At 36.4% G+C, this 10126-nt stretch overlaps 1 pseudogene; it reads right to left on the minus strand.

Annotated features, from left to right (window-relative positions):
• Positions 1-6506: 6506 nt before the first annotated feature.
• LOC111521956 lies at positions 6507-7508 on the minus strand (annotated as a pseudogene).
• Positions 7509-10126: the final 2618 nt, after the last annotated feature.

The raw sequence follows: 10126 nt of genomic DNA on the forward strand, positions 1-10126 counted from the left end.
GATTAAGAAGAGGTTTGCTATCACTGCAAGAAAGAAAAAAATCTCGCATTTTACTTGAGGGCGCGTCCAAAGCACCGTCTCTAAGAATTTGGGAGTGGTAAACATGGAGTGTGAATGCTTGCTTTCTACCATAGGAATTCTGAAGGCTAGATTTGAGGATTTTGGCTGAGAGGACCTTTGGTAGCCCAGCACACAAAGAGTTTAGTAATGATATGTGATTTGCCATGGGTCAAGGAGTTATCTTGAAATGTATTCAGTCCTCCTAGAGAAAACAAGGGAAGCCTTCATACTGATGCTCTGACTGCATGCAAGGATTCTAGTAAGAACATTTTATAATAGTATGGAAAACAAAATCACGGGAATTGGAACTGTAATAATGTCTTTTTGAATAGCATGAAACAGCCAGGTTTGACATATAATTCTGATCTACAGCTATCTGTATTTTCTGACTGATAGATAATGAAGAAAAAGTAAGAAAGGTAAAATTAGGTTATTTCTGGATTTTGTACTTGGGCAAGAGGATTCTCATGATGCTGTGATGTCATTGATTGAGAAACTGATTTGAGGTGAAACAGACTTGTAAAGAATAAAAAATAAATTTATCTTTAGAAATGTTTAATTTATGTTATGGTGGTTATTTCTAATAGAATTTAGGGAAAATTGCATATGTACATGACAGTAACAGGCGGCAGCCAAATGCCTAGGAAGGTAGCGGCAGGTTCCCAATGAAACCTCACCTCTAAGCCAAAGACCATGTAATGCCTGAAAGCCAAACTACTAGTTAAATTTTTAGACCAGGCTGAGAACTTGTCTTCCTATTTGGCATGCTTCCCTCACCCTTCACTTATTTTACAGATACCTACCCTTTACTATTTGGTTTTCTACACTTTCATGCCCAACTTTGAGTGGTGTCTTCACTTTAACCTTTTTTGCATACTCACAAACCAATCAGCATGCACTCCCCTTCCTGTGCCTGTAAAGACCCCAGACTCAGTCAGTAGAAGAAGGGATGGCCTGACTTTGGGAAGGAGATGGTTTGACTTCAGGGAAGAGAGACAGCCTGACTTCAGGGAAGTGACAACCTGACTTCAGCGAAGAGAAACTGCTCTTCCCATCCTCTCTCCAGCTCCCCGCTCTGCTGAGAGCTGTTTTCGTTGCTCAATAAAATTCTCCACCTTCACCATGCTTCAGCAGTCCGTGTGAACTCACTCTCGGATGCTGGACAAGAGCTCTGGACCCACCAAGTGCAGGTACCCAGAAAGGTTGTCACACTGACCCTTTGCCCTCTCTGGTGTAGGGCAGCCACTCCATGCTACAAGGCAAGGGGCCAACTGAGCTGTTAACCCACCACCATCAATAGATGGGGAAACTAAAAGAGCACGTAACACCTACTCTGGGGTTTGGGGTCACAGGCACCCTCACCAGGGCACTGCTGCATTCCCCAGGAGGTAACTCATCTGGTCTGTCCATGGGCCGCGCATGGAGTCTGCTCCTTTGTTGACACCCAAAGCAGCCAGCTCAATACCACACCCTCTCACTCATGTGCTCCCTCCCACAAGGAGTTGAGCATAGCAGGCTGAGTCGGGGGACACTCCTGCCGTCAGTCCAGTGAAGGGGTAAAGAAAAATCCTGCATCACATGCATGGTCTAGTTCATATCTCTCTCTATCTCCATCTCCATCTTCATCCAAATTTGTATCCATACCTACAATATCTAGCTTTTTGTTTATTTTATTGATTGTTGAAAATTTAAGTTTTAGTTCAGATGACACCCTGAGATTGTGTCAGGGTAGTTAGAACATATATAATTCTAGTGGTGGAAGAAATAATTACGTCTCCTCCTTATGTCAAATAGTTTCCTGATGTTTTGCTGATGCTTTGAATTCCATAATTACGTATAATGTTCAAATCAGATGCTCCTAGATAAAGATGACTGACAACTGAGCAGTTGAACTGTTAAACCTGGGTAAAAGGGCAGCATAGATCAAAGTCAGAAATTTGCCTAAACAGTCCTCCAAATTTTTTTTTGAAAGAATAAATATCTTAATAACATTTTATGTCACAGTAAGCTGAAATATGTGTTAATGCGTCTTCCTTAATATAACCTAAAGACCAGATCATTTATTCAATAATTCTCTGCACATATAGGTATTTAGAGGTAGGCATAAACATAATATCTAGGTTTTGTTTATTTCTAATCTAAATAATTTTTCTAATTCTTGACTCTGACTTTAGTATTACCAGTCTTTCATGTAGATTTATAGCCAATTATATTTAACATGCATTATTTTATCTAGAAAACAGCATAAATGGTGACAAACACATTTTTTCCTTGATTTTATGGCTTAAATCAGCCTGTGTAATAATTTTATAAGCCTACCAACAACATGCAAGAATACCTTGAGATACATTAGAGATATTAAACCAAGTTTATCAAAGCATCTTGGAGCTGACTCTGATATCCATCTACATATATTATGCAATTCTTCTCAAATATCATTACATCACATCAATCAGTAATACAAATAATACCAGGAAACAGAAATCTAGTTCAAATGACCAAGGCGACTGGAAACTTTATTTGTAGAAAAAATGAATGTAGGAAGCATGTTGCAAATTATACAAAACTATTGCTAAAAATAATATCATTAATACCAAAAATACTTCTCCAATATCTCTACCCTCACTAGCATTTGCTTGTTTACTTTCTTTGAAACCATAGATCTTGTTGTAGGCAATTTCTTATACAAAACGATTGAACACATTTTCGATGTCCACAATTTTAGCTCTACATATTCTTTCAATTTAGCAAAATCTAAGAATCCATCTTCACTTGAAAGATTAAACTGCAGGAACTACAAGTATTTTACATTTCAAAGTTTTTTTATTGTCCGTAAGATTTACAAATCTATTGAGTTGGCAGAAATTATCAATTTGATTAAGCTATTTAAGTTTAATAATAATTATTATTAGTTTTGCTATGTGTTATTCATGTATTCATGCAGAAAATACTGATTCAGCACCTATCACAAGTTTGCGTAATCTACTGTGCACAGGATGGGATAATTATGGCAAGACAGATGAATATTCTACCATCCCTGAGCTTAAATTCTAATGAAGTTAGACAATGAATCATATTAAATTTGAAGCATACTTTGACAAAGGAAGAACAGAGTATATTAGAATAAGCAATAGTAAAGAAAAACACTATAATCTATGGGATGAAAAAATATGGGACAGATACTATTTAAGCTGAAATTAAGAAGATGAATAGATGTTGATAAAAAATGCTGGTACTGATGATGTTAGAAAATGAGGTGATATGAGAGGTTAAAAAATTGGAGTATGTTCCTGGGACAGGGATCCAATTCCTAAAGGAAATGACACCTATTCCAGTTATTATGCCTGCATACAAATTACAACATTTAATGGCATAGATAGCCATTTGCTACACTCAGATTTTGTGGATCCGAAAAATATTTGGCTTACGTGTGTGGCAATTGATGCTGGCTGGTGACTTTGTACTTCAGTTCCTCTCTATGTGGGAAACTCTATTTTCTTTTTACATGGACTCTTTTGGGCTTCCTCAAAGCATGGTGCTACCTTCTACAGATGAACACATTGACAGAGCTAGAGCTAGAGCTAGAGATGAGGAGAAAGAGAGAAAGAGACATAGAGGAAACAGTGATGGGCAGAGGGAGAGACAGAAAGACTGAGATGAGAGAGAGAGAGAGGAAGAGACATAAAGAGACAGAGAGCGAGATGTGGAAACTCTTTCTTTTTATGACTAAGCCTTAGAAGAAATCTAGGATCATTTCTAACATACTCTACTGGTTACAGAAAGTGCAGGTTGTCACTCAGATGCCAATAGAGGTAACAGAAACTGTCCCTCTCAACCACAGGAAAGCCAGTCATATATGTAACAGTCTTCTTTGGAAAATGCAGTTTTCCATAGTCCACCTGAGTAGTTCAAAATGTTTAGAATTACTAAAGCATGGTGTGAAAGAGGGAGGGAATTCAGTGATTTACAAGATATGTGGAAACATAGTTTTATTCGAAGGAGTCTGGCAAGATGTTGATGGGTTTTCATGTAGGAAAATGACTTCAGCAGATTAATGTGTTACAAAGATCTCTTCATGTGATTACTTTGTTAAAAGGGAGCAAGTCTAAATATGCAGAGTATTGCGGTTGCTTATTTGAAAAACTTGTGTAAGTTAGGACAAAATCAGAGCACTGAGAAATAAAACAGAACATACTTTTAGCACTTAAAATGGGAAGGGGGTGTGATTAATTAGTCATAAGGAGTTAGGCAGAAAAAAGAATCTAAATGGTCAACATATTTCTGGCTTAACCAACTTGGTGAATGGTGCTACCATATAAAGAAAGCAAAAGAGGAGTATATTTAAAGGAAAAATTGTGAGTTGGTGATGTACATCCTTGGTTTTAAGTAGAGATTTTGAGTAAGAAATGGAATACTTTGGAAGTCATAAGACAAGATAAAACTGGAAATATAGATGTGAGGAATTTTCAATATACAGAGAGCAATTGAAATCATAGGTGCTTAAGAGATGGATTTATAGTAGTACATAAACGTGGAAGAAAACCAAGTCTGTGAATGGTCCTGTGACACACTGACATTTAAAGGCTAAGAGTGATAGCAAACATGTATTGGAATTGTTATTTACTATGTTCCAGTCGGTTTCTAATTGTTTTACAATTTTGGTCGTGTGTGCTCTTACAACAATCACATGAAGTAAGTGTTATTGTTATTTTTTAATGAATAAGAAACAGAATTGAGACAAGCTAAGAGATTGTACATGAATTCCAACTTGGACATTTAAGTCCAAAGCCTATGCTTTTCTTGACCACTGTGATTTGCTGCTCAGAAAATTAATTTAATGAGAAGAAATGGAAAGAATGAATAGGACAGGTGCCAGAGTGACAGAAAGAGAACCAGTACTGAACAGAGTCATCAACATGATAGAGAAAGAGCATTTCAAAAAAGTAATAATGTGTTAATAGTTTCAAATATTTTAAAGTCTTCAGGTGATTTGGTAAGTTTGGGGAAGATAAACTACAACTGAGAAAATAAAATCCAATTTTATTAAAATTGCAAGATATTAATATTATTTTAGAGATACAAATATATTTAACTTAAATTATTTGACCACATATTTCATCCTCAAAATTGGAAGTAGCTATTTATTTCACACCATAAATCAAATATTTTCAAAAATATCACTTATTTAAAAGTTTAGATCAAACAATAAATTCAAATGACTGAGGGTATTGGAGCAACATCTTTTAGTATTTATTTGAGTTCATATATTAATTTGAACATTTTAGGGAGATTTGTTCCCTCTGCTAAGTTACGTTGACCTGTTAGTTTAAATTAAAAAACACATTAAATTACTCGCCAAAGCACAAAATTGAAGAGGTCCTGTCAGCGTGTCTTCAGCATCAGAACTTCACACTAACAGTGGTTCCCACCTCCAGCTACTTCCATTACTCCTAAAACCAGCCTTCATGTACACTTGCTGAGGTGCACAAGGTGGATGGACTACACCTACTTTTCAAAACCTAAATTCTATCTGCATGTTTTTCTTCTTAAGATGTTCCAGATCTTTTCAATCTCCATTTCTGAACCTTTTTTATGGTAATAAGCCTACATTTTTCATACAGGGTACCACTGCAGCATTTTAGCATTTAGCATTTAGCATTTAGCATTTAGCATTTAGCATTCTGCTCATCTAACCGTCATGAAGAGGCTAGAGTTGGGTGCCACGCTGGCAAAGCTCCATGCCTAGTCACTTACACAGTATTCAAAATGTGTATTCATGGATGCAGATACTCTGATCCTAGCAAATATTGATGATCTTTTTGAGCAAGAAAATTTGTCCTGTAGAAAACTTATTGAATATAGAAAACTGATGGACATCTTCAGACACTAAGACCAGGAAATAACATGGGTTAATGCTATTTGTTGATACATTTATGGATCACTCAGCATAATTAAAGCATATGCATAAGGTAAAGCATAATTCTGCTTTACCTGAAAGCAGAATTGTAATCACTCACTCTGGCAGCACAGGGTGATTCTAAAATACAGGTCTAGTGAAAGGTACGTACGACCAGCAAGCGAGCAAGGGACAGATGCCATGTCCTCTTCTGAAGGGAGTGACTGATTTGGAACCAGGGTCTGCAGATTTTAAAAACTGATATAATCACTTTAACAGCTTAATAATGAGTTGCCTTTACTATGTATGTTGACAATCAGCAAAAGTGAGAATTTCTAAAATGTGCTAAAGAGAATTAAAAAGCAGAACACTGTCCATATAACAGAATTGCCGCTTCACAACTTTTGCCCAGTTCTCACCTGTTGTCCTGTGAAAACCTCTCATCTCATGAGTTTTAATGAAAGTCTCTTGAAGACATAACAGACTTTTCTCAACCTAGCTGTAGGTACTAAGTATTAGGAACATGTGTCTACAGGAAATGGCAGTGTTTCTACTGGAGGTAAGGGTCACGTGTCCTCTTGATGTCAAAGGAATCTTGTCCCATATAATCAGCCTGGCCCTATTCCCACCACTCCTTCTGTTCTTCCAAGGATACAAAAAGCTGTGCCATAGCTGGAATCTCCCCAAGGGACAGATATGATATGCCTCCTGAGATATCTTCCACATTTACATATGAGCAGGTGTCTTTGACAAGGTCAAATTGTTGAAGCAGAGGTAAAACATTCATGGTAAAGATGCTCCACCACAGGATGAGAAATGCTGAATGAGTCACATTGGGATCATGGGACTCATTTTTGACTTTTTTTGTTTTGGGATCATAACTATAAGTCTATGATTTGGCTCATTCTAGGAAATGCGCAACTTTGGCACTTGCACCAAACACTTTAAATGCTGGGAGGTAGGAGTATATAGAGATGTCACTTAGGTTATAAATGAACAGCAGGTGTTTTCTGATGTCTGTTGTTGCCCAGATGCTTTAAAAATGTGTTCAGTAAGCTTTGGTCTCCACTGTCAAAACTACCTTGCTCAGAAGCAAGATGCGACAGCTGATTATATGTTTCAACCGAAGGCTGATAAACAAAGATTCCGGAATTGAAGCAGTTAGGCCACCCTTGGTTGGGTGCTGCTGACAATTCTTCTTGCTCAAAAAGATCATCAATATTTGCTAGGATCAGAGTATCTGCATCCATGAATACACATTTTGAATACTGTGTAAGTGACTAGGCATGGAGCTTTGCCAGCATGGCACCCAACTCTGGCCTCTTCGTTATGATTAGATGAGCAGAATCACTGCTGTCCAAGACATTTACCATGATGACTTCATTAAAGACTCTCTCTAAAACTTTTCTCATGGAGTTTGAGACTTGCGGGGTGGCGAACACAACCAGCCTTCTGGTGGTCCTGTGCTGTTTTAGAGGTGAGCCCCGGACCGAGGCAGCCCTTTGGTGTAGGCATAGTTTGTGGTCAGTGTTACAAAGGCCTGATCTGTCATGGTGCTGCCCAGGGGTGCGGGTGGCTGGGGCAGCTGCAGGTCGATGGCTCAGAGAAGCCTGTGCCTGGAGGTAGCAGGACCAGCGAGGGGGCGTGAATCTATTCCATCAACCTTTACTATGGATGTTGACAATCAGCAAAAGTGAGGATTTCTAAAATGTGCTAAAGAGAATTAAAAAGCTGAACACTGTCCATATAACAGAATTGCTGCTTCACAACTTTTGCCCAGTTCTCACCTGTTGTCCTGTGAAAACCTGTCATCTAATGAGTTACTAACTGCTTCTTGCAGTAATTTCTTGGTCACTCCTATTTCCTTTCTTTTTGCTTTTTCCGCCTTCTGTGTAATCTGTTATTTCTACCACATACTCGCTTTTTAAACATCTAATGTTTCTGTGTTACTGACTGGACCCTAGTAGTAAATATTGAACAATGCTTGCTGATTTGTTTTTCTGTGGTCTCTTCAAGGATTCCCCACAATCCAACAATAAAGACTTCATGTTTCATAAATGTTTCAGAAGTAATGCCTAGAAGTCTTAAAAATGTTTGGTCAAAATTAAAGAAGATATTTTGTTAAAATATCTAGACATATTATTGCCATGTATTATAAAAATGGTGATTTAACTTTTAATTTAAAATTATTATATTTATTTCCTGGATATGCCTAAGTGGATCTTTAGTCATATATAGTTATTTCCTGATTGCTGCTTTAAAGAAGTTGCCCCGAATTGAATGAGTAAACTAAAATGACAGTAAATCCTATGGTAATCTTATCATATAAAGAAGCTAAATAGTCTATCACCACCTTACTAACTTCTAAGGAATTATTTTCTTGAAGATTTGTTGAAAGACTTTTAGCACTTTTCTAACAATTTAACATTATGCCATGTTGGAAACACTTTATAGAAAGGCAAACGATTAAATATTAAAGTTACTTATATATACTTACAATTTGCTCAGTTTACTACTTGTGATAACCAAATTGTATGTAATTTTACTCCTTATAAATACAATAGTGCACTTTATTATTTAGGCCAGTAACGTCTCACATTGATTTTTTTCTGACCACAAACATGTCATTGACTAATATTCATGGGTGTGGTGGATCCTTTGGAAAAGAAAACTAACTAGAAAACATTTCTTGAAGACAAGATACTTCTGAAGTAATGTACTGCAGAATTATTGAAATAATCTTTGGAACTGGGAAGTTATATTGAGATGCTATTTTGATACTGATAGCATGTAAAATATATTAAATTTGCACTGACATTTTAAAAAAGAATGGAAAGGATGAACTTCCTATTATCTGAACTGAAGTGCTTTTATGATATAATACTCTTTTTCTAAACTATGATTAAAACTGCACTTCAAAAGCCAAATCTTTTCAAAGAAACTCTAAATTACCAAGAATTTGAAAATCTTATCCAATGGTCTTATGAAAAATTCTCTTGACCTTTGGTTTGACATTGAAGAGCATTCTTATTTTCTAAAAGCTTCTTTTGCTGTATTATTTTCATGACAACAAATTCATAAGGAAAAAATCGAACAGAAAATATTTGCTCCATGTAATACGAAAGTAAAAATTTTTGTGTTTGTGTATGTATAAATGAAATTGTGCATGTGTATATTTTCAGGTAATGTCATTGAGAATACATTGTATAATTAGTATCCAAAATATTTAAATCAAAAACTCCTAATTTGCCTTGCTTTGCACAGTATATATTAGAAGTAAATTTCTCAGACCATGGTTTTCTGTAAATGAGTAAATTATGGATACTTGCACATGTTAGTAGAAGAATTAGTATGATTACTTTATGCTAAAAGAAAAATATAGAATTTAAGATATGAGCTTTGTAATTATATTAACAGAGCAAACTTTGCAATGGGTTGTTTAATTTGTAGAAGACATGCATTGCATCTGGTGAGCATTGGAATCTGAAGACCTCTGATCTGGTGACAAAGAATTAAGACTTGGGGGGGGCATTTCTATTTAAGCATAATGTATTGTCTATGTTAACTTGTCTTCTTATTTTGTAACCCAACTGAAATTAAGTAATAATAAAAACAAAGTCAGTGGTGGGAGGAACTTCACCAGAAGAAAGCTTCAAAGAGTTATTTTAGATGCAAATTTGAAAAGGGAGAGTTGATTTTCATGCAGAACAGGATAGTAATGAGAATAGAAATAATTACTTCATATAGCCCTTGAGAGTCTCAGAATTTAGATAAATTTGGAATGATGCATGAAGATAAAAGCAGGTGGGTTGTTAAAAACCATTGATTGACCTTCGCCTCTGCCAGATGGGATACTGATCATTTATTTTGTGGAAAATGTAACAAAAGGTGCCCTGGGTTCCAGAACAAGTACAATAGAAGAGGCCTGGGAGAGGAGGCACAACGGCCCAAGCTTTGTTTGCCATTTCGTTTCCAACTCATTATTTTGTATGAGCTCTGTAAAAGGAAAAGATTGCCATCTAACCCTAGAGTATATGCCCAGTCTTCCTGGAGCAAGAAAGGGTTGCAGGGAACCACTGTGCTAGGAAAAATAGAAGACAGCAGTAAGAGATATTTTTATATCTGCCACTTTTTATTACTAGAAATAATTTATACAATGGCTTGCTGTTT

This window comes from Piliocolobus tephrosceles, chromosome X (assembly GCF_002776525.5).
Source record: "Piliocolobus tephrosceles isolate RC106 chromosome X, ASM277652v3, whole genome shotgun sequence".
In the NCBI taxonomy this organism is placed as follows: Eukaryota; Metazoa; Chordata; class Mammalia; order Primates; family Cercopithecidae; genus Piliocolobus; species Piliocolobus tephrosceles.